The 26,190-nt window shown below is 45.2% G+C and overlaps 1 long non-coding RNA gene across 13 annotated transcripts in view; it reads right to left on the reverse strand.

Moving 5' to 3' along the window:
• LOC147371489 (uncharacterized) overlaps positions 1-26,190 on the reverse strand; it is a 110,502-nt gene that overhangs the window by 83,349 nt on the left and 963 nt on the right. For 8 of the 13 annotated variants that reach the window (XR_015163590.1, XR_015163588.1, XR_015163582.1 and 5 more), the window contains exon 2: positions 21,348-21,480. This is a non-coding gene — a long non-coding RNA (uncharacterized LOC147371489). Of the gene's footprint in view, positions 1-3,512; positions 3,736-16,323; positions 17,344-21,347; positions 21,481-26,190 lie in introns of those variants that run through there. The other 5 variants (XR_015163584.1, XR_015163581.1, XR_015163583.1 and 2 more) reach the window with 3 other exon arrangements.

Below are 26,190 nucleotides of genomic sequence, written 5' to 3' on the forward strand. Positions count from 1 at the left end.
TGCTGGTGGGAGTGCAACTGAGACCACCATCCTGAAGCACAATCTTAGTGCAATTAAATATGCACCTACTCTCCGACCCAACAATCCTGCTTGAGGTACACACCCAAGGAAACTGTCTCCCAAGTCCATGAAGAGGCCCATATGAAGGCAATCATCACAGCACTGCTTGCTGTAGGAAGAAGTTGGAGGCAACCCAAGAATCTATTACTGGAGGAGCATATAAGTAAAATGTACTGTATGGGTGCAATGGTACATTAAACAGCAATCAGATAATGAAGTCGATCTACCCACAGCAGTATGGGGAGAAACAATGTTAGAAGCAATATTAAGTGGGAAAAGTAAAAAGCAGGATGAGGTATACAGCACAATGTCATTTATGTACAGTTAAAAAGCCAAAATAACACTGTATATTTTTAAGAATATACATATATCTGCTTAAACTGTTCAGATCATATCATTCCTCTGCTCAAAACCTTCCACAGTTTCTTTTAATATTCAGAATATAAGGGCTTCCCTTCTGGCTCAGCTGGTAAAGAATCCTCCTGCAATGTGAGAGATCTAGATTCAATCCCTGGGTAGGGAAGATCCCCTGGAGAAGGGAAAGGCTACCCACTCCAGTATTCTGGCCTGGAGAATTCCATGGATTGTATAGTCCATGGGGTCACAAAGAGTTGGACACGACTGATCAACTTTCACTTTCAGATTATAAAGTCTGTGGGCTTCCCTGGTAGCTCAGACAGTAAAGAATCTGCCTGCAATGCAGGAGACCCAGATTCAAGCCCTGGGTTGGGAAGATCCCCTGGAGAAGGGAATGGCTACCCACTCTAGCCAGTATTCTTGGCTAGAGAATCCCATGGACAGAGGAACCTGGAGGGCTATATCCATGGGGTCACAAAGAGTGGGACACGACTGAGCGACTAACACACACACACACATAAAGTCTGTATTAACACACACACACATATAGTCTGTACTTCCAATGGCCTGCAAATCTCCTACATTATTTTGCCGCTGACCCAGCTACCTCTCGGTCTTGTTTTTCTCTCTTCTCACTCATTTAGCTCTGGCCCCTTGCCTCCTACCATTCTGGCCCCCTAACACACCAGGCAAGATTCCACTTCAGGGCCTTTGCACTTGCTGTTTCCTACGCTAGACCACTCTTACCCCAGGCATCCATACGGTTGTTCCCTTACCTGCATTTGGTGAAACATCACCTTTTTAGTAAGGTCTTTCTTAATCACCCCACATAAAACTTTAATCTGCTCACAACCACCCACAACCCACTTTATTCCCTGCCCTTTTTGTTCCATAGCACTTATCACTCTTTAAGTTACTATATGTTATTTAATTTGTTCATGATTTGTCTCACTCCACTAGAATGTAAGCCCCACAAAGGAAAGAATTTTGTATAGTTTTGTTCATGACTATTCCCAGCACCTGCAACTGCCTGACACGTAGTCAGCACTATACATTTGTAGAATAGGTGAATATATCTAAATAAACATATAGAGCATGGATTGGAAGAGGGTGTATGAAACACACTAAAGCAGGTGCTTGCTGTTTTCATTCTGTCTGCCCTCTGATGGAAGAGGATATGGGGCTTCTGGAAGCTTCCTGGTGGGAGGGTGTGGCTGTGGGTAAAACTGGGTCTTGCTCTGGTGGGCAAAGCCATGTTCAGTAAAACTTTAACCCAATTTTCTGCTGATGGGTGGGGCCAAACTATGGCAGGGGTAATGGAAGTAATGGTGACCTCCTTCAAAAGGACTTAGGCCAGCATGCTGTGCCTCCCAGGACTGTTGTAATCAGTACACCTGACCCCGAGGCAGGCCACTATTGACCCATGCCTCCACCGGAGACTCCCGGGCACTCACAGGCAAGTCTGGCTCAGTCTCTTGTGGGGTCACTGCTTCTTTCTCCTGGGTCCTGGTGTGCACAGAGTTTTGTTTGTGCCCTCCAAGAGTCTGTTTCTCTGGGGGTTCTCAGTCCTTTTGCTGGCTCCCCAGGTTGGGATATCTATTGTGGGCCCTAGAACTTTTGCAACAGTGCAAGAACTTCTTTGGTATAATTGTTCCCCAGTTTATGGATGGTCTGCTCGGCGGCTCTATGGTGGAGCTAATGGTGACCTCCTCCAAGAGGACTTATGCCATAGGCCCCAAGCCCCAGGTCTGCTGCAGTTGGAGCCCCTGTCCCTGCAGCAGGTCCCTGCTGACCCTCGCCTTCGCAGGATGCACTCAAACACTCAAAGGCAGGTCTGGCTCAGTCTCTTGTGGAGTCACTGCTCCATTCCTGGGTCCCAATGTGCTCGAGGTTTGCCCTCCAAGCATCTCTGGAAGGTCTGAGATTTGATTCTAAACACGATTGTGCCCTTCCTACCATCTTGTTGGGGTTTCTTTGCCCTTGGACACAGGGTATCTTTTTTTGGTGGGATCCAAGATTCTCCTTGAAAGAAAAGCTATGACAAACCTAGAGAACATATTAAAAAGCAGAGATATCACTTTGCTGACAAAGGTCTCTATAGTCAAAACTATGGTTTTTCCAGAAACCATGTACAGATGTGAGATTTGGGCCATGAAGAAGGCTGAGTGCTGAAGAATTGATGCTTTTGAACTGTGGTGTTGGAGAAGACTCTTGAGAGTCCCTTGGACCACAAGATCAAACCAATCAATCCTAAAGGAAATCAACCCTGAATAATCACTCAAGGACTGATGCTGAAGCTGAAACTCCAATACTTTGGCCACCTGATGCAAAGATTCAACTCACTGAAAAATACCCTGATGCTGGGAAAGATTGAAGGCAAAAGGAGAAGGGGGTGGCAGAGGACAAGATGATTAGATAGTCAGATAGCATCACTGACTCAATGAACATGAATTTGAGCAAGCTCCAGGAGATGGTGAAGGACAGGGAACCCTGTGTAGTCCATGGCGTCACAAAGGGTCCGACACGACTGAGCCACTGAACAACAACAAAAGCAGGTGTCTCCAGTAAGGAGGAGAAATGAGAATAGACATGAGGGATGAAAAGGGAAAACAGAATGAATTGGGAAGGGGCCTGACATAAATGCATGATGCTAATTTGCCATGAACTGGAGGGAGGTGACTGACTCAATTCTATGCCCTTGAGGGTCAATAAAGGAACTGAATGAGATGATGCAGTGTGATCACCTGGTACAGAGCCTGATGAATGGCAGCTATGCAGCTGATTGAACCTGAAGAGGACTCAGAATCCTGTAGATGTCAGGATGTGGCGTGTACAAAGAAGGAATACCAGCTAGAAAGAAGGGGAAAAAGTAGCACCCCTCCTACTAGCACCCTGGGTACCCCTTTCCCTTCTCCCAGTTTCTCTTTCTCTTTCCATCTATTTCACCTGTCTTGGAGGCTCCAGCAATTGACACTAAGGATGCTTATACCCCATTTCTGTCTGGGGAACTGTGCTCAGTCACCTACCTCTCAACAAAGAGTAGAACAGTGGTTCTTAACAAGTTTTGAATCACAGGCCCCTTGGAGGCCACTCACCTCAGAAAGATGTCACACACTCCTCTGAAGTCCATCCATGAACCCTGAGCAACAACCCAGATGAGGAACCTCTAAATGGCAGGTTCGGAGGTGGACAAGATTTTGCTCATTTCTGTTTTCCCCAACTTTGTTACTCAGGGTGGTCCTTGGGCCCCTCCCTCTTTTACTGAAGATGAGTGAAAATAGACCTACAGATGAAGTGTGAAGATAGCAGGGAGGCAACCTGAAGAACAAAACAAATGGGAAACTATTTTGTATAAAATGGGCTTCCCAGGTGGCACCAGTGGTAAAGAACTCTCCTGCAACACGGGAGACACAAAAGATGCCAGTTCGATCCCTGAATCAGGAAGATCCCCTGGAGGGGGGGCATGGCAACCCACTCCAGTAATTCTTGCCTGGAAAATCCCATGGACAGAGAAGCCTGGTGGGCTATAGTCCATAGGGTCCCAGTCAGACACGACTGAAGCGACTTAGCATTCATGCACACATGTATAAAATAAGCTACAAGGATATATTTTACACCACATGAAATATAGCCAATATTTTATAATAAATATAAGTGAGTATAAGCTTTAAAAATTGTGAATCACTATATTGTACACCTGTAACTTATAATATTGTACAGCAACTATACTTCAATAAAAAATGGGAATTAAACAATCATATTTTATCACTGAAACAGAAGCAGGTAGAACAAACAAATAACCAATCCTACAGAAGAAAAAAACGTGCTTTTTTAGAGGAATCCTGAGAAATCCTACCTTCAAGCCATCCTATAACAATAAGCAGAAACATCTTCCTCAAATGCAATGTTCAGAAATCCTCTTTCCTTGTGAATAATCTGCAAATAGTCCAATTATTCCAAATATTCCAGTAATCTGGAATTCAGTCCAGACTCTTCAACTTTAGCTGTCAAACCCTTCCCTGATTCTACCTCCTCCCCACCCTCAGGCCCATTATTTCATTCCTAACTCAGCTCCTCACGTCTTGACTTACACTCCACACAATGAGACTTCAGCCTGTGGGAGTGACTCACTCCTTCCAGGATGCCCTCCACATGCCTTTCTAACCAGTCTTGACCCTACGATCTTCTTAACTCTACTCTACAACCTTCCCCGCCATCCTAGAAAGCCCTTTCTAAATCATTCTGAACTGTGGTGTTGGAGAAGACACTTGAGAGTCCCTTGGACTGTTTGGAAGGACTGATGGCTGAAGCTGAAACTCCAATACTTTGGCCACCTGATGCAAAGAACTGACATTGGAAAAGACCCTGATGCTGGGAAAGATTGAGGGCAGGAGGAGAAGCGGAAGACAGAGGATGAGATGGTTGGATAGCATCACCGACTCAATGGACATGAGTTTGGGCAAGCTCTGAGAGTTGGTGATGGACAGGGAGGCCTGGCATGCTGCAGTCCATGGGGTTGCAAAGAGTCAGACACGACTGAGCAACTGAACTGAACTGAACTGAACTGAAAACATCTGATTCCCCAATCTCCAACCTTCCTCCCCAGTTCCCTGGCACTGAGAGCTCGCCCTGATGCTCAGCTGAAATAAATTTTCTCTTCTGTCTAGTGGAGTCCTGGGTGTGGCCCTTAGATTCCTTTATAGTCTAAAAGCTCCCAAAGGGCCTCCTCTTTCTGAGTTCCACATTCTCACTCATCCCCAAACCTCTCTACCTAGGATATGGATCTGCTCATAATTGTACCAGGCAACAAAAAGGGGAGTTTAGGGCAGATAAATAAATACATAGATGTATCAATTGACTACTAAATCTTTAAGATTCCTAGAAGTAGGAAAAAAATTTTTTAAGAGAGAAGAAGGGCCAGACAGAGGTGGAAACAAGAGTCTAGAACATTCGTGATCATCTATTTCAAGAGTATTTCCTAAGTCTATTTCCTAACGAGGGCCCTGGGCCTGTGAAGTTCAGTTTAATTAGGAAAGTCCTCCCAAAGGAGGTGCTTGGCACAGGGGACGTGCTTAAAGAAATGCAGAGAGAGGCCAGGGAACAGGAAGCCAGCTTGTCTGAATTCCACAATGCCCCCGGCTCCCTCCTTCCCTCTCCCTCCCTCCCCGCCCTCCACTGCCGCCACCACCCCACCCCACCCCCCCCCCACCCACCACACCCCCTGCCCGGCTTCCCTGTGTTTCAGTCTCTGAGATCATTCCAAACTCCAAAACAAAAATTCCATCCCAAGTAGCCAAGAAAACTCCTGTCAAATCCAACAATCCACCCACTAAATTGCAGGCTGTCCTCCTTTCCCAGCCAACCCCACCCACTTTGCTTCGTCCTAGAGGTCACCGTGTTCACTCTTCTGTCTCTAAGAAGGGCACTGCCCTTCCTCTAGACCTTTCCTTTTCAAAACATTTGTCCCAGGCAGTAAGTCCCGCTGGTTCCCTTTGGTTGGGTGTTACGAATACTGCCAGTCAGGAAGTTTGGCCTCGTGGCTCCTGCTGAATAGCTTCAAATGTAGTTTGGATCTGAGTTGCTTTGCTAGAAGTTTGATAAAGACTTGAGAGAGGAAGGCTAATTAGGTTATTAATTATTTCCAGGTCTCAAAGTGTCAAAGACATGAACTTTAAATGTCACATTTTCAGAGATCAATCCTCTGTAGGCTAGTATAGCTCCTTTTCTTATTTATTCATATTTTTTTGGCCACACCGCACAGCATGTGGGATCTTAGTTCCCTGGCCAGCGATTGAACCTAGGCCCCTCGCATTGGAAGCTTGGAGTCTTAACCACTGGACCACCAGGAAAGTCTCTACAGCTTCTTTTCTGATTCCAATTATATGAGTTCTCTTATCCTCCTTAAAATTTCCAGAGAATGAAAACTCCCAGAACCAATCAAACCAGTGTCTCCCAACAAACAAATATAAAGTTTCTGGATATCCGGGTTTCCCCAGAGTTTCCAAAGTCCTAACTTGAACATCCTTACAGCTCTGGTAGGGGGCAGTCAGGAATTGAAGAGCAGAGACTTTGAGTTAGGGGTGAGAACTTTAAATAATCATGAGTGTGCTGTATGTAGTAGACCAGGGCTTCCCAGGTGGCGCTAGTGGTAAAGCATCCACCTGCCAATGCAGGAGATGCAAGAGACTCGGGTTCAATCTCTGGGCTCAGAAAGATCCCCAAAATCACATTCTTGCCTGGAGAATCCCATGGTCAGAGGAGCCTGGCAGGCTACAGTCCATGGGGTCCCAAAGAGTCTGACACGACTAAGTGACTAACACTTTCACTTTCATGTAGTAGACCAACACTTCCAAATTGAGAACAGCTGAGAATACACTTATGCGGGTAAATAGGGCAAAAGCCACCAGGAAAACTGGTCCAAATCTCATATCCAAGGTTAGAAGAAAGTAGTCGATCAAGCCAAATGAAAAATGAAATCTTCCCATTTCTTTTCAGTTTGCTCCTGCTCTGTCTCTAGTCATAGTCATGATCATTCATTCATTCAACAACTACTTACTGGCCCCCAAGTATTCAACACTGCAGACACAATAAGGAAACCACAAAATCTCTCCACTCAGGCTGTTTACATTCCTGCAGGCGGAAGCAGACAGTAAGCAAATAATTGAAAAGAATATATTGGATTATATATACCCGGCCTAATACATTGTGTTGGATTGCAATCAGTGCTGCTGAGAAGAGTGAAGCAAGAAAAGGTTAGGGTTGAAATTGCAACATTAAAATAGGTAGTCCAAGAACGCCCCACTGAGAAGATGACATTTCACCGACAGTCAGAAGCAGGTAAGAGAACAAACCACAATGCAGATCTCAGAGAAGAGCAAGTACAAAGACTCTGGCCATTTTTTAATGATTTTTTTTATTATGGTAAAATATATATAACATAGGGCTTTCCCGGCGGCTCAGAAGTAAATAATCCACCTGCAAAATGCAGGAGACCTGAATTCTATCCCCAGGTTGGGAAGATCCCCTGAAGAAGAGAATGGCTGCCCATTCCAGTTTCCTTGCCTGGAAAATTCCACGGACAGAGGAGCCTAGCGGGCTACAGTCCATAGGGTCACAGAGTTGGACATGACTAAGTGACTAAGACTTTCACTTTCATACATAACATAAAATTTATCATTTGAGCCTTTTTTCGGTGTACAGGTCTATGGCATTAAGTCTATTCACACTGTTGTGCCACCTTCATATCCATCATTCATATCCACCTTCATTATCCATCTCCATAGTTTTTCATCTTCCTAAACTGAAATTCTGTGCCCATTAAACAGTGACTCCCTACACCCTCTTCCCCCAGCCCCTGTCAACCGCCATTCTACTTTCTTTCTCTATGAATCTGACCTTGCTAAACACCACCCTTATGGCAGAAAGTGAAGAGGAACTGAAAAGCCTCTTGACCAAAGTGAAAGAGGAGAGTGAAAAAGTTGGCTTAAAGCTCAATATTCAGAAAACAAAGATCATGGCATCCGGTCCCATCACTTCATGGGAAATAGATGGGGAAACAGTGGAAACAGTGGAAACAGTGTCAGACTTTATCTTTTTGGGCTCCAAAATCACTGCAGATGGTGATTGCAGCCATGAAATTAAAAGACGCTTACTCCTTGGAAGGAAAGTTATGACCAACCTAGAGAGCATATTGAAAAGCAGAGACATTACTTTGCCAACAAAGGTCCGTCTAGTCAAAGCTATGGTTTTTCCAGTGGTCATGTATGGATGTGAGAGTTGGACTGTGAAGAAAGCTGAGCGCCGAAGAATTGATGCTTTTGAACTGTGGTGTTGGAGAAGACTCTTGAGAGTCCCTTGGACTGCAAGGAGATTCAACCAGTCCATTCTAAAGGAGATCAGCCCTGGGTGTTCTTTGGAAGGAATGATGCTAAAGCTGAAACTCCAGTACTTTGGCCACCTCATGCAAAGAGTTGATTCATTGGAAAAGACTCTGATGCTGGGAGGGATTGGGGGCAGGAGGAGAAGGGGATGACAGAGGATGAGATGGCTGGATGGCATCACCGACTCGATGGACGTGAGTTTGAGTGAACTCTGGGAGTTGGTGATGGACAGGGAGGCCTGGCATGCTGCGATTCATGGGGTCGCAAAGAGTCGGACACGACTGAGCAACTGAACTGAACTGAAGGACCTCATACAAGATGAATCATCCAATATTGTCTTTTTGTGATTGGCTTATTTCACTTGGCATAATGTCAGGGTTCATCAGTGTTGTAGCGTGTACCAGAATGTCCTTCCTTTTTAAGGCTGAATAATATTCCATTGTATGCACATACCACATTAAAAAAATGTATCTGTTGATGGGCGTTTGGGTTGCTTCACCTTTTGACTGTCTTGCATAGTGCTGCTATGAACACAGGGGTTCAAATATCTTCCTGAGTCTCTGCTTTCAACTCTTTTTTAATATTTATTCATTTATTTGGCTACGCAGAGTCTTAATTGCGGCACACAGGGTCTATGAGTTGTGTCATGTGGGATCTAGTTCCTTGACAAGGGATTGAACTCAGGCCCCCTGCATGGGGGGCACAGAGTCTTAGCCACTGGACCACCAGGGAAGTTCCCTTGCTTTCAGTTCTTTTGAATACATACCCAGAGGTGGGAATGCTGGACCACGTGGTAATTATATGTTTAATTTTTTGAGAATCATCATGCCAGTTTTCCACAGCGGCTGCCCCATTTCACATTTACATCAGCAGTGCACAGGAGTTCCAATTTCTTCTCAGCAACACTTGTTATTTTCTGGTTTTTTAATAATACCCATCCCAGCGGGTGTAAGGCAGTACTGCCTATTTTTGAGGAGTAACAAGGAGGCCTGTGGGGCTGGTGCAGAGTGAAGCAGAAGCAGCAGGGAGTGAGGTAAGAGAGAAAGCAGGAGGCCAGATCCTTCTCAGGCTCAGTAGGGCCTGAGAGTCACTGTGAAGAGTGTGGCTTTTACTCTGGGTGTGATGGGAACCCTAGGTAAAGTGACAGCTTCATAGGTTGGCTACTGACTTTCACATTCTTTGAACTAAGTTTTTGGCTCTCAGACTAAGGACTAGTCCTCCAGAGTTTGAAAACAAGGCTTGGAGAGAAATTAGATGTCTGGTGCTTCTGATAACACAATGGGGACTGCACAAGCTGAGATTCTCCCATCTGCCTCTCTTTCTAGGTACCAAAGAAGAGATGTCATCCATCCTTCCATGGGATATGAACATGATGGATTGCTTTCATGGAAGCTGTTCCCTTTATGGATAATCTTTAGCCAGGATTCCACCACTTAAAAATCAAATAAGAGTCATCTTGGTATCATTCACTCTTTTAGATTATCCCCTCCATGACTGTAGATAATCAAGCACTGACATGGAGAGAAAGGGCACTTTTTTCGGAAACCGGTAACATTGAGAGCTGCAAAGACAGGGGTAGGTGGATTCCCAGAAAAGGCGCAGGAACAGTGTGAATCAGGCAATCACAGCCTTGCAGAATTAAACAGATGAATTTGGTCCCAAGCCTCAGATGCCTCAGGAAGGATTGTCAGAAATGTCTGAGATGATAAGAGCTAGGGAGAGAAAGGGCCCCAAAGGGAAGCCTGAAAACACATTTTTGAGAGGCAAAGAGTACCTCTCATAACCTCGCTTCCCCCAGGCAACAGGGATGAAAGCTTCAACATCAAAATGAGCAGTCCAAGGAGTTATAGATTTTCTCAACAATAAATAATCTGCAGAGAATGGCTGCCTAACCACCATTTATAAATGTTAGAAAATACCCACTTGTGTTGGGCTGGGAGGGGTGGGGGGAATGGAAGATGGAGAAGGAGAGAATTATGGGGTTGTCCCCTCTGGGAAAGGAGGAGGGACAGAAATCAGTTTTCACTATGGCATTCTCAGGATTCAAATGGGGAGGGAAGTATGGTAAAATCTGGAAACTTAAGTAACTAATTTCTCTCCAGAAGAAAACAGGCCATGTACTCCTAGGTTCTGTTGTCTTTCTTTCCATCAGAAACCACCACATTATCCTCTCATTATCCTATCTGAACCCTGTGCACTCACCACCCACCACCACCACCCAGGGTAGACACCTGCTCACCTCACGTCATAGCCCCCAGTTCATTTCCCTTCTCTGTGGTCTCATCACAGAGGTCTTGGATTACCTTTTTTTAAGCCCCAAACATTTATAATAAAAGTGGGACAAGGATAGAGGAGAAGGCTGCTCTTCAGCCTCTACTCAAGTAGAAAAATCATGGACCTAAGTGGCAATGAAAGTTTTAGGTCATTCATTAAGCATCTTCTAAACGCAAGTCCCGAGAGGGCCTTGGACGGCACAAAGTTCAAACCAGTCAATCCTAAAGGGCATCAACCCCGAATATTCATTGGAAGGACTGATGCTGAAGCTGAAGCTCCAATACTTTGGCCACCTGATGCGAAGAGCCGACTTACTGGAAAAGACCTTGATGCTGGAAAAGATTGAAGGCAGAAGGAGAAGGCAATAGAGGATAAGATGGTTGGATGGCATCACCGATTCAATGAACATGAATTTGGGCAAACTCCAGGAGATGGTGAGGGATAGGAAGGCCTGGCATGCTCCTCTCCATGGGGTTGCAAAGAGTCAGACATGACTTAGCAAGTGAACAGCAACAAACGCCAGTCATTGTGCTTGGTATGACAGGCATAACAGGAGGGGAAAAGACAGTCCTTGCCCACATGGTACCCACCATCTTTAAGTAAAGTTCTTATAACAGACTTGTGGTGGCCAAGAGGGAAGGGGGTGAGGGAAGGATGGGAGGGGGTGAGGGCAGGATGGGTGGGGAGTTTAGGACGAACAGAGGCAAACTATTATATTTAGGATGGATAAACAAGGTCTTACTGTATAGCACAGGGAACTCTATTCAATATCCTGTGATAAACCGTAATGGAAAATAATATGAAAAAGAATGTATATGGTACAACTGAATCACTTTGCTCTACAACAGAAAGTAACACAACACTGTAAATCAACTATACTTCAATAAAATTTTTTAAAGAATGTTCTTATATAATGGTGGTGGTAGTTTAGTCACTAAGTCATGTCCAACTTTTGCAACACCATGGACTGTAGCCTGCCAGGCTCCTCTGTCTATGGGATTCTCCAGGCAAAAATACTGGGTTGCCATTTCCTTCTCCAGGGGATCTTCCCAACCCAGAAATCGAACCCGGTCTCCTGTATTGCAGGCAGATTATTTACTGATCGAGCTACAAGGGAAGCTCCTTTCCTGTATAATATCCTGCCCAAAATGTGTAACCTGAATCTAACGATGAAAACAATCAGTCCACAAAACCCCATTCTTCAAAAAGCTGACTTTTAAAAAAATATTACTTTATTTAGGCAGTGATTAACACTGAAAAAGCATTAGTCACTCAGTCATGTCTGACTCTTTGTAACTCCATGGACTATATCCTCCCAGGCTCCTCTGTCCTTGGAATTCTCCAGGCAAGAGTACTGGAGTGGGTAGCCAATCTCTTCTCCAGGCAATCTATTTAGGCTGTGCCAGGTCTTAGCTGTGGCATGCAGGTTTTTTTTTAGTTGTAGCATGTGGGACCTAGCTCACTGACCAGGGATCAAACCCTGGCCCCCTGCATTGGGAGTGTAGCGTCTTAGCCACCGGACTACCAGTGGAGTCCCCAGAAAGTTGATTTTCTTCAGAACAATTGACCTGTAATCTTCAAAACTGTCAGTCAAGAATTACCAGTTGAGGAACTATTTCAGATTAATAAAGGAGAATAAAGAGACATGACAATGAAAAGCAGTGCATAACCCTGCATTGGACCTGGACTGGGGAGAAACATTTTACAATAAAAAAATTATTGAACAATTAGCAAAACGTGAATATAGAGTGTATTAGTATTTCATATATGTGTATATATAGAAGAGAGAGGATGAAATGTGGCAAAATATGAAAAATTGGTCAATTATGGTTAAAGGTATGCTATGCTATGCTAAGTCACTTCAGTTGTGTCCGACTCTGTGCGACCCCATAGACAGCAGCCCACCAGGCTCCCCCATCCCTGGGATTCTCCAGGCAAGAACACTGGAGTGGGCTGCCATTTCCTTCTCCAATGCATGAAAGTGAAAAGTGAAAGTGAAGTCACTCAGTCGTGTCCAACTCTTAGAGACCCCGTGGACTGCAGCCTAACAGGCTCCTCCGTCCATGGGATTTTCCAAGCAAGAGTACTGGAGTGGGGTGCCATTGCCTTTTCCAGGTTAAAGGTAAGTGGGTGTTAATTATACTGTTCATGGAAACTTTTCTCTACCTCTGATATTTTTCAAACTAAAAACTCAGGAGGAAATCAAGAAATCTTGATTGTATAGGTTATGAAGTCTCCTTCCCTGAAGAGCCTAGATAAACAAGCTTGCCATCATTTTTGTTTGGAACAAATCCTACCCAGAACGATCTAGCCCCAAATCAGGAACTTAGATCAGAGGGGTGGGTGGGAGGATAGAACTCCTTTGTCTTTGATTTACAACCAAAATTGTCAGCAAGTAAAAATGCCTGGAAAGAAACCACAACCTTGGCTCATGTTAGTATAGTTATAAAAACTACATACTGTTATTGTCATTTTGTGGGACTAACACAAATTAATAAATCAGGGCCCTAGACTTGAACTCTGTGAGGCGTTGGGGAAGAGTCACAGAAGCCGGAGGCAAAGAAAAATGGTATCTGGAAAAGAGAGATACCAGGCATATGTGCAAGAATTACAGAAACCTGAAGAGGGAGGTGAAAGAGAACCAGAATTTTGCTTAACTGCAAGTAATGCACATATGTAATTTCATCTAACCCCATAACAACTCAGTGAAGTAAGTATTATTACTCCACTTCACAGACTGAGAGATTAAATTACTTTCCCAAGATCATATAGCCAGTAAAAAGAAGTGCTGGAATTTGAACTTGGTTCTTTGTAACTTCAAAGCCCATGTTCTTTCTACTGAGCACTCTGCCTCCACAAAGAGTAAGATTAGTGGTTATTATTGGACAATTGGAGCCAGTTCTTATTCTAGTGCCCAAGTCAGCCTGTCAGTGTCTTCGCTTTCCTCCCTAACAGACACTGATGGGCATGGGCTGGAAGCAGTTGGATTATTGAATCTGAAAGCTCCATATAAACCACCTGCTACAATCCTAATCCAACCAAGGGCCAAAATGTCTCCAGATTTTGCTCTCAGATGCCAAGAAAGGCAATTCCAAAACATCCCTGTAGCCATTCCAATAATTCCCAAGTGCAATTTTACATTTAATTACAATTCCTACCCACAACTCTAACCCATATCCTCTAGTTTGACTTTTAATGGAAATATATAATAGGATAATATTAATACATCTATGTGCTTAGTCACTCAGTCATGTATGACTCTTTTCTACCCATGGACTGCAGCCTGCCAGGCTCGTCTGTCCATGGGGATTCTCCAGGCAAGAATATTGGAACGGGTGGCCATGCCCTTCTCCAGGGGACCTTCCTGATCCAGGGATCAAAGCCAGGTTTCCCACATTGCAGGCGGATTCTTTACCAACTGAACCACGGAGGAAGCCCAATACATCTCTAGATGTCTATATGTCACACTTCTTTTTTTTGTTTGTTTTAGTTAGTTTTTTTTTTTCTTTCTATTTTTCAGCCATGCACGGCATGTGAGATCTTAGTTTCCCCACCAGGGATCAAACCCATGCCCCCTGCAGTGGGAATATGGTGTCTTAGCCACTGGACTGCCAGGGAAGTCCCTATGTGTCACCTTTCTGAGACTCCTTTTATCATACTATTCCAAATCTTTTCTGTTTACTACCTCATTCTTGAGAAGAACAAAACCATCTTCAGTTCAGGTTAGGAAGAACTAGAGAAAGAAATGAAACCTTATTCTCTTTGGCTAAAGGAAGATGAGGGTGGGGAAACAGACAATTTTTAAAATGGGAGCCCAATGACAGGAAGATGGTTGCAAGTTCCCTGACAATCTAAATACCTCCAGATTTGGCCTTCCTAAACCTCAACCGTCACCCAAGGCTTCCAGATGCTGCCGGCACACACCATTAAGAAACATCTGTCACAAAGGACAGCCCCAACTGGGACAAAGGAGAACAGGAAGGCAGACGGTGCCAGTTTAATGAGGATGGTTTAACAAAATGTCTTTTAAGCTTCCTAATTCACTTGGCCATTTGCTCCCTAGACTTGGCTGCCAATCAGGAGCAGACTGGAAATGTTTGCCAGAGAACAGCAATCTCTTCCTTATCCTTAACCCAGAAGAACCCAGGATTACAAAAATGTCAACATGTCGGTCACTCTAAAACATGATTAACCCCACTCCAGAGCTACAAATTCATGATGATTCTGGGGGAAAGGACTTCAGCTACATCACCTTGATCAGGACAGTTAGACTGTTGGTGACCAGAGATCAGACTTGGTAGAATATAAAAATGAGCATTAGTGTTCCCATCATAACCCACGTCTGTGCCCAGCTCTGAGCTCATAATACCTAGAACATTCTTAATACTTATTAATCATCCATAGAAATAAGCACAAAGGCCGATGGACTTCAGACATCAGCATAGACCTCTTGGTCTTTATATGGATCTCCTCATGATTTTGTAAAGGTTATTATAGGGTATGGACTCCAGATGAGAAATAATGGGTATATGGAAATGCTATGAGTATAGGAAGATCAACAGAGAAAATAAAGGACTGTCTTTCCATTTTAGTTTCACAAGGAAGAAGGCGCCAGATATGCCCAAAGACAGGGCATTGGCAAAGCAGCATCTAAGGATCCTAATTTTATTCAGGGAAATTGCATTAAAATTTAGATTAAACCTAAGGAATTTTACCCAAAATCACTGGTTTCAGATATTTGGGGATCACCAACCTAGCTGTCAATTCAATTCAGCTAACATGAAATCACTTAAATACTCAGCACCTTGTCCCCACTATCTATCCAGTAGGTTCCTATAGCTGGCAAATACTGTGTATCCAGGGCCAGCCTCCTGCCAGACTCTCTGGTCCACCCTCCTGGTCCATAAAATTGGTCCTTCTAAACGATGAGCTGCTCTCAGATCCCACTCAGATTCCCCCAGCAGCCATCAGAGAGTGCTGCCCTTCCTTGAAGCAGACGACAGCCCTAAATCACGACTGCCCTGACTGCTGCATTGCAGCAGATAACTGAAGTGTGAGTGCCCTCTACCCTCCTTCTAGAAAATGACACGTTCTTCAAGTCTTAAAAAGACACACACACACACACACACACACACACACACACACACACACACATACACACCCCTTCTCCCAACCAGACCTGCAGTTTTCTGATCTCTGCTAAATCTGAACTTCTATAATGGTATTTTCAGGACTTTCTTTTTGTTGTTCTTCTATCATGTAGTCCTACTATTAACCTTCTCCATGGCTCTCTACTTGAATAGGACAAACCTTTCCCACACATGAACACTTCGCTGTCACTCACAGGACTGCCCTCGCACAGACTGTCCCTCTCTGCCTCTGCACAGAATACCCTCCTTCCAAACCTTTTTCAACATGACCCTTCTTCAGGAAGCTTCTCTAGCCACACCTACAGGCATTTGATCTCACCAGTATGTTCTCTTTGCCCTGTCTCTCCCCTCGTTAGGGTCCAGCGGTATAATTCACTGGCCTAGAACTTGGCACTGGGAGAACACCCAGTTGGGGGAAAGAGCAGGAGTCATGAATGGTGACATGGAGCTGACTTCTCCTTCCCGCTAAAGCCTGAGGTACAGTCAACTGGGCACTGGCAGGGAAAAGTGAATTCCCATGACAAAGTAAAAGTGCAAAGGGAATAACCCAAATTATCTGAGACAAAGCATATTATCTGTGACGTTTTTTATTTGCTCCAGTGTCATCCCCTTGATGTCCAAAGACTGAACAGACAACGGAGTTTTATTACTTTCATTGCTTTACTTAATTTGGAAAATAAGTCATCTAGTGCTTTGCCAGCAAGCAGCATGATATGATACTCAAACTGTAATAACTAAGTTTAATATTACACTATAGTAGAGAGGGGTGGTCTAGTAGTCAAATGGCTGGATATTGTTTAGAATAGGATTTTCCTTGTTTCAGGAGGATTGTGGAGGTATGCACAAAAACCTATGTGTTGTAGGCTCCCAGAGAAGAGAATGTTCTGAATTGGCTATCATTTATCCCATACTGTCTGCTTATTAGTACACAGATGGATTCTGTTACTTTGGGGTTGGGTCTAAAGTGAAAAACTGGACAAATCCTATATGGATTTTGGTTTCTTATGGAAACCACAAAAACTTTCCATGTGAGAAAGAATGTTTTCAAACTATTAAAACCCAGAGTTCAACTAAGTGTAAATGAATACAAAGACAAATTGCAAGTTAGAAAACTCAGGCACCAGAATGATTCTTTGTGCAAAAGAATTCAGCCAAAACCAATGTCTTTTTCCCCCTAAATCATTAACAGAACCTTCATCACCTCCAAATCACCACACACTAATTTATACACAGTGCGAGGCAATGGTGACAGAGGATTCTCCCCTCTGGGAATGCACAATTAGAGGCAGTTTATAAATGTTTCCCCAACTCCCAAAATAAGTAAAAGATACATAAACCAGGAACCGGAAAGGGTATTCCTAAATCAGAAATGAACAGTATGATATTTACATCAGAGACAAGGGCATGTCAAGACCCCAGTCAATGTTACAGCTGACAGAAGATAACAGTAGTAGGGCTTCATTCTCCAGTGTTGGCGAGATTAGGGTGTCTCTTCTGTCCATCAAGGCACGTCTGAGAAGGCTGCATGGAAGAGGGGGAATTGCTCCATCTTGGCCCTTTGTTCAAGTTTTCCAGGGAAACATCAGTTCAAACTACATCTTCATAATGGTGTGAAGCCTGGGCTATAATTCAATAAATCCAGCCTTATTGAGGCCTTTCTTTCATGCCTCCCACCAAAAATACAAAACAAAACAAAGCAAACTCAACAAAACAAACAAATCCAGTTTGCTCAACTATTCAGATCCAGTTTAATATACACACACGAATACAGACCTCAGTACTAAAATACAACAATAATTTTTTTAAAAACCTCAGTCTTGGTCTGTGAAGAAAAGTAAGAGTCTATTAGGGAGAAACCATTTCAGTGTAATAAGTCTGTTACATCTCCCCTGAGGAGAGAAAAGTCAAGCTCAGGAAGTTCCCCCTGAAAGTTTGGAAAGAAAGCCAAAGTGACCAAATTCAACTCTTACCAAGGGAAATACATATGCAGTCTTCTCTCCCAGAAGTCTTCCAAAAAGCAGCCTCACCAAACTGATCACTTGTCCCATGCATCTTCCCTCCACCTATGGGCTTACTCTGTGCTGCAGTCTGATTGAATGCTACTTGGGAGAATACTCTGTCTCCCTTTCTAAAATAGAAACTCCTTAGGGTAGAAGCTGCTTCATGTTCTCTCACTGAGGCTAGAAACCATAATTCTGCAAGTAAATATTGCCAGTTGCAACCAAGACTTGAACTTGAAAGCTGTGGCAGCCCCCAAACAGCTACCTCATCCAACTCAACTAGCTACCCCACCACCCACAGCACTACCCCTCACAAATCCCATTCCAGTCTGACAGAGGCTGAATTCGAAGTAGTGAAAACCTATCCTGATATAGACCAAAACATTCCAAATTTATACCAACCTGGTGTTGACAAAATCCACCTACCCAAATATAATCCAAAATCCATGTAGATGTAGACCAAAACATTTTGCTTCCTTCCCTCAATATCCATGGAGCCAATACTACGTGCAGACACTACATGAGTATCATTATACCACTCTTTGGGTAAACTGAGAGCCAGAGCCGCCGATGTGAAATCCAACATTCCTCAGCCATGATTTGACATATTTTCAGGTTTAATTTCGGTCAGAATCCATAATAATCCATTCTTAACCTTTCTATCATATCAAATAAGATCATCAACTTGACAAATGCAAAAGCAAAAGCAGAAGCCTCAATCCCAAAGAAGGACAATACCAACGAATGTTCAAACTACTGAACAACTGTGCTCATTTCACATGCTAGCAAGGTTATGCTCACAATCCTTCAAACGAGGGTTTAGCAGTATGTGAACCGAGAACTCCCAGACAAACAAGCTGGGTTTAGAAAAGGCAGAGGAACCGGAGATCAAATTGCCAACATTGTTGGATCATGAAGAAAGCCAGAGAATTCCAGAAAAACATCTACTTCTGATTAATTGACTATGGTAAAGCCTTTGATTGTGTGGATTACAACAAACCGGAAAATTCTTAAAGAGATGGGAATACCAGACCACCTTACCTTCCCTGAGAAACCTAAATGCAGGTCAAGAAGCAACAGTTAGAACCAGACACGGAACAACAGACTGGTTCCAAATTGGGAAAGGAGTACTCAAAGTTGTATATTGTCACCCTACTTATTTAACTTATATGCAGAGTACTTTATATGAAATGCCAGGCTGGACGAATCACAAGCTGGAATCAAGATTGCTGACAGAAATATCAACAACCTCAGATATGCTGATGATATCACTCTAATGGCAGAAAGTGAAGAACTAAAGAGCCTCTTGACAAGGAAAGCTGGCTTGAAACTCAACATTAAAAAAACTAAGATCATGGCATCTAGTCCCTCACTTCATGTCAAATAGAAGGGGGGAAAGTGGAAGCAGTGACAGGTTTTCTTTTCTTGGGCTCCAAAATCACTGCAGATAGTGACTGCAGCCATAAAATTAAAAGACCCTTGCTCCTTAGAAGGAAAGCTATGACAAATCTAGACAGTGTACGAAAAAGTAGACATCACTTTGCCAACAAAGGTCCATATAGTCAGAGCTATGATTTTTCCAGTAGTCATGTATGGATGTGAGAGTTGGACCGTAAGGAAGGCTGAGAGCCGAAGAACTGATGCTTTCAAATTGTGGTGCTGGAGAAGATTCTTGAGAGTCCCTTCGACTGCAAGGAGATCAAGCCAGTGAATCCTAAAGGAAATCAACCCTGACTATTCACTGGTAGGACTGATGCTAAAGCTGAAGCTTCAATACTTTGGCCACCTGATGCACAGAGCTGACTCATTGGCAAAGCCCCTGATGCTGGGAAAGATTGAAGGCAAAAGGAGAGGAGGGCAGCAGAGGATGAGATGGTTGGATAACATCACCATCAGTTTTGAGCACTCCAGAAGGCAGTGGAGGACAGAGCAGCCTGGTGTGCCGCACCATGGGGTTGAGAAGAGTCAGACACAACTTAGCGACTGAACAACAAGAATCTTTCTATCATATCAAACGATCATCAACAGGACAAATCCAAAAGCAGACGCCTTTGCTTCTGGAGCTCTTCAGTGACTAGATGGGCTACTACAAAGAATCAGATTTTCCAAACAGGATTCAGAAAGAGAGCTGCAAAAAGCCAAGAAGGATATGAAAAGGATTAAAAGGTGATGTGATATGTTGATGTCAAAAGTGAAAGTCAGTTCCTTCTCTCCTTCTCCCTGTGATTCTCTATTTCCCTTTTCTCAACCTATCAACCCAAAACTTCTAATTACAGTCCTCAGATGAAAACAGGGGAAGGAAATCCATCTTCCTGTCCACCTTATTTTCCAACCTACAACTGTAAGACAGGAAGGCTTTTGTCTCAATAGGCACTAATCCACACTCATTTTTTCCAAGAAGCCTTACTAAACAGCTTTAGTTTTGTTCCCCGCTTCCCCAAACCTTCCTTTTTCTGTACACATAGAATCTAGAAATCCAACCAGGGATCCCATGTATCACTGTATGCTGTCTCTACTTTGAGACTAGCAGTTGTGAGTAGCCAGAGCCCACAGGCCCTTCTACCACGGACTTCCTCCCAACACCCATGATAACACACTGCATATGAAGTGGCTTAGGAAATATCAACTACCTCTCTGGTTATCTTCTGTCATATCTTTAAAGGTGTCCTCTGTCCACCCCATGTAAGTAGATGACCACCTCTCTCTCTCTGTCCTCTCTCACCAGACTTTGCTGAGTTCCCCTTATAGCCCTAGGTTGCTACTCCACATCCCACCATCTCCCTTGGAGAGTTAATTTGTTTTAGAAAGACACCAGATCATCCGAGTTATAAGAAGGTTGTATCATACCTCAGAGTCCTGAGTTCTTATCCAAACATAAATCAGTGTGACTTCTCCACCAAGACCCACCCAGCTCACGTCATTAGCATCTACAGCAAAGAACCTTCACCACCATGCTTTTTAGGAGATGCATTCATTCCCTGATCTCTTCTTGCTTTTTTTTTGACATGCCTCCTGCAGTGGAAGCACAAACTGCAAACATCTAGACTGCCAAAGAATTCCCTCCCTGGTTCTTGCTCCAGACTGCCTTGTGACTTCTGTGATAATAAAAAGGACCAAAGAATAGAATCCAAAAATAATTTTTATGAATTTGGAACAGACTTTTCAAAGGAAGCTAGCCTTCCCACATGATTTTGCTTACACTAAAGTTAAAATGAATCTGCCTTCTGGGGGCATGCGTCACATGTCGATTAATAACAGAGAGAAGCTGCCCAAGAGCTGCTGGAGGGCAAGAGAAGACAGTTTAGAAATAAACACTTGCCACAGCCAATCAATAAAACAGGTGTCATGCACGGGTAACTGTTGTCTGAGCTTCTGGTGTTGGTGGCAAGTGGGGGCTTCTCTCTAGTTGCAGTGGCTTCTCTTATTGTGGAGCACAGGCTTTAGGGCACTCGGGCTGCAGCAGTTGCAGTGCACAGGCTTAGCTGTCCTGTGACATACGGAATCTTCCTGGACCAGGGATTGAACTGGTGTCCCTTGCATTGCAAGGCAGATTATTAACCACTGAACCACCGGGGAAGCCCCTACCTCAGCTTTTTTAAATTAGATAAGAAGGGGAAAGAGATTACCTTCAGCAGTTGTAAAAATGTCTGTCCAGCTCCTTGAGCATCCAGGAAGAAGCCCACCCAATCCTCTCTCATTCGTGTGGACCACCTTGTCAAACTGGACTAATGCTCTGCAGAGTCCACGTAAATGTCCTCCCTGAGATGATGAGATATGGAGACTTTCAGAACCACAAGTGAGAAAGGTGAAAAACCCGAAGGAGACAGCAGACCCAGGAGGAAGAATCTTCATTCATTCAAAGGTCATGTCTAAGTACACTATGTGGCAGGCCATGCTGCAATAAAGCAAGGCCCTCACCAGTCCAAAAGGCCAGGAGCAACAGCGTGGCAGAAGAGGGAAGGATGCTGAGGAAAAAGAGCCAAGGACTAACTTCCCCTAACATATTTTCCTAGGACCCATCTACTGAGGACTTGTCTGGTTTGGTGGAGAATGGAGTGTAGGCCTCCAAATCACTCTGGCTCTAGCAAAGCTACCCATCCCCTCAAGCTCCCAAGGCCTCTGATCTACACCCCCTCTAATCTAAAGTCCTACCCTGGCACCATGGAATACTCTCTGCTCAAACCCCACAGAACTTCTGTGGCCAGCAGCTCTCTGGGCCCAGGCTTCTTCCTTTCTGGCTCTGGCTATTTTCTTACCAAGGCTACAACCACAGAAAACCACTTACCCATGGCCTTTTTCTACCTCAGAGGAGAAAAAACTGAGAAGAAAAATACAAGCCAAACCCAGGGAGAGGTAAGGACGGGACTTGGCCAAGCAGCATCAGGAAGAAGGCCAGGGTGCCCAGAGGCGGGGCTTTGGGAAGGAGTGGGAAAGTGTGAAAGAGATGGTTTAGCCTGGAATCCAGGAGGAGCTGGAGGTGGGCAATGGAGAGCAAGATGAAACCAGTCATTCCTAAAGTGAAAAGATGGTTTAGCCTGGATTCCAGGAGGAGCTTGAGGTGGGCAATGGAGAGCAAGAAGATGAAACCAGTCACTGCTAAAGGACATCAACTTTGAACATACATTGGAAGGACTGATGCTGAAGCTGAAGCACCAATACTTTGCCCACCTGATGCAAACAGTTGACTCACTGAAAAGACCATGATGCTGGGAAAGATTGAGGGCAGGAAGAGAAGGGGGTGGTAGAGAATGAGATGATTGGATCACTCATCCAATGATGAGATGTATCACTGACTCAATGGACATGAGTTTGAGCAAACTCTGGGAGATAGTGAAGGACATGGAAGCCTGGCGTGCTGCAGTCCATGGTGTCGCAAAAGACTGGACATGACTCAGCAGCGAATGAACAACAATGGAAGCCAACCAGGGCCCTGTCTGGGTGAGGAGGCAAAGTGTGTTAAACATTCAGTCACGTCCAACTCTTTGCAACCCATGGACTGCAGCCTGCCAGGCTCCTCTGTCCTTGGGAATTCTCCAGGAAGAATACTGGAGTGGGTTGCCATGCCCTCCCCCAGGGAATCTTCCCAAGCCAGGGATCAAACCCAGGTCTCTCACATTGCAGAGATTCTTTACCATCTGAGCTACTAGGGAAGCCCAAGAATACTGGAGTGAGTAGCCTCTCTCTTCTCCAGGGGAACTTTCCGACCCAGGAATAGAACTGGGGTCTCCCAAATTGCAGGCAGATTCTTTACCAGCTGAGCTATCAGGGAAGCCCGGGGAGGCAAAATGAAACTTTAAATGGAGATTGGCTGGAGACTGAGCAAGAGGCTATGGATTAAGAAATAAACATACTTTCTAGGGTCCTGTGTAAGCAAGGGGGGTTGATTGATTGGAGGAGAGTCTGGGGAGGTGGTGGAGCCCCACATGTGGAGATGTGGGAACCAGTCCCAAATCCAGTTAAAGGACCTCGACTCAAGAGTCCTCTAAACAAGGATAGAAGAAAACAACCCCACCAGCCTCTCCCAAAATCCTCCCACCAGGCTGCTCTATGCCCACGACCCATTCGAGCCCTCATCACCCATATTCCCCATCACTCCAGAAATAAAACTAAAAGGAAACTAGTTTAAGCTTTATAACAAAGTAAAAACTGAAACAGTCATTCAGTCAGTTCTAGAAAGACTCAAAGAAATATCTGGAGTCAGAGAGACAGACAGACAGATGGACAGATATACTGACTATATTACAGCACTGACACTGGGGCAGAAAGAACTGTTCCAGATCTCAGAAAGGACTCCCAGCTGAAGAAAACCTCAAAGCCACCGACCCTGCCCTAATACGTCTCCATCAGGCATAGAGCATTAATTGAACACCTCCTTTATTCCAGACACTATGCCGGGTAGTGGACGAAGGGGTCCCAGTCAAGGGTACAGAACCCAAATTCCTAGAGGCAAGGGAGACAGGCAGGAACTGGAAGGATGGCTGCAATGACAGAACAGTTGGGGAGGGGCTTCTGGGTGTTTGATTTATGTCTGTTTCAACAGTCCTAGGCTGTCTTCCCCTGCTGCAAGCTGGGGTTTTCCCAGCTGTGCATCTGCTGGAGGGAAAGAAGGGCGGGTACAGGGGGAGGGTCCACGTCCTTGCATCTGGTCCCAAGAGCAATCCCTTCCCCTTTCTCCCCGGCTATCCACTGCCTGCTGGGCAGAGGGTGGGGGCTGGGGGAAATGCCAGGGCCCGAAGATAATCACCAGGTAATGAAAAGTACTGGCCCAGGGCTGGGGGGAATGCAGAGGATGCGGAGTTGGGGCCATAAATCTCTCTGGGAGGAGGGGGTACAGAATGGGGGGGGACATGACAGTTGGAGCCCATCCAGGTGATTTCACATGAAGTATCTGAACCTTGAGGGGTGGGAGGAGGAAAAACGAGAGGTGGGCAGGGGTAGGAGCCAGAGACAGGGGAAGAGGCTGAAAGAGACCCAGATAAGAGAAGCAAATGAGAGATGGAAGGGCAGGCGAGAGATGGAAAACAGTGATGGGGGAGGCAGCACAAGGAGCCAGATGGGAGGAGGAGGAGATGGAGATACTAAAAGGCACACACGGTGAAACTCGTAAAGATGTGATGGTCCGAGCGACCCTCAGAGAGAGGCAGGATGGCACGAGGGGGAGAGGGAGAGAGAGGAGCTGATGGCAGAGTTCTAGAAAGACTCGGACCAAAAAATACCTGGAGTGAGAGAGACAGACAGACAGACTGACAGTCAGTCAGTCAGATCTGCCTGACAGAGATGAAGGTGAAGGAGGCAAAAAAGAAACAAAGAAAACAGGGATGCGGTGAGGAGATGGGAGGGAGTGAGACAAAGAGAGAGCAGAGGCAAGTGTAGAGCAGGAGGAGGGAGCAAGGCCGAGGAGGAGGATATATATTTTCTTTATGATCCTCTTCAATCTCACTCGGCTCACTGCTGAGCCGGTTCCCCTCTCAGGTGCTGCTTGGTGGTGGATGTGCCCAGAAAGCTGATCAGGTGAAACCGCTGCTATAGCTGCCCCCGGGCTCCCTCCCAGTGCCAACTTGGGGGATCTCAGAGACCCCTGCCCGAATGTGAAAACCTGGCCTGCCTCTCCTTCCTACTTCTCCCCCTAAATACTGCAATCAAAAGAGTCCTGAAGCTTAGCCAGAAATTCTGCAGAGCAAATGGACCCTCACACAACCAGTACGAGGGCTAGTGGGGCAGAGGAGAGAGAGAAATAGAGGCAGGCAGGCAAGATCTAGCAGAAGGGACATATTTTGGTCAGGTGTCGCTTGGAGAAGAACCAGTAGAGGGAAGGACTGGGATGATGTCTGCCTTTGAGAGCTAAATGAGCAGAATGCAAAGGATAAGTAAAATAAGATACTAGTGACTGTCCATCAATTTGGGGTCGACCATTTAGACACCTTCTGAGCAATTACGATCAACCCCTTCAAGCAACTCTCCACTATAAAAGGCCCCCACAAATATACACAGGAAATATGAAACCCACAAAGAGGAGAAACTGAGACATAGAATAAAGATCCTGAGGCTAGTGTATATGCATGAATCCAGATTTTAAGGGACCAGTGATGGAGCAACCAGCCAAGCTTTGAAGACCTAAGACTTAGCACTGCAAGCTGGACCCTGCCTTGAGCTGAGCTCTGCAGACACGAGCTCCCCCAGCTTCTTTCAGGGCAACAACAATCTGAAGGGGAACTGTTCTCCCCAACCCCTTCTCTGTCAGCCACCTTTAAAGGTCCCAGAAGCCAGATGTCTGATTATAGGTAGAGCCCAAAGAGTCTCTTTAGCAGCAGGAGGAATCTTATCCCAAATTGTTTGGGTCTCCCAGAGGTAAATTCAGAGGCCGCAGGACAACAGCTGAGGTCACCTAACTCTTCCTACAGCCATCTCAAAGAGGTATGGGTGGATGGCCACTATGGGACAGGAAGGGAGGGACTTCACAAACCCCGGAAAAGGAGGACCCAATACCCAGAGTGTCTGTCAACAACTAGGTAGGTCAGTACTTCTGGTATAGGAACCAAGGCTGGGCAGCCCAGGCTCCCAATCAGCTTAGGGACCCCGGAGGCGGCTCCAGGTCGGTGTCTTGGCTGGGTCAAGCAAAGCTGCAACTCGGAAGCTCTGCAGTACTAGAGGGGACCGCTAGGGAGTGCGCGCCAGCAGTCAGGCTCTAGAGAGGCTGGAGTCGGCTGACGTGGAGGAGACCGGAAGGCAATCGATCAGAGTCGCCCTGGCAACCGGGCTGAGCCTGAGACAGACAGCACGTCGATAATGAAATCATCGTTAAATGACTTCAAGCCCTAATTAATAATCCGGGCCAACCGAGGCCATGCCTGACTGGGGTCGGGGGGAGGGGATGTCATTGTTGGGGGAGCATTGGAAGCTTCTGGACAATTAATCAATTAATCCACTCACTCAATAATTGGCTCCTTTGTCCTCTGCTGTGCCCCCTCC

This window comes from Bos grunniens, chromosome 5 (assembly GCF_055505025.1).
Source record: "Bos grunniens cultivar Pamir isolate PY7600 chromosome 5, Bosgru_T2T1.0, whole genome shotgun sequence".
Lineage (NCBI taxonomy): Eukaryota > Metazoa > Chordata > Mammalia > Artiodactyla > Bovidae > Bos > Bos grunniens.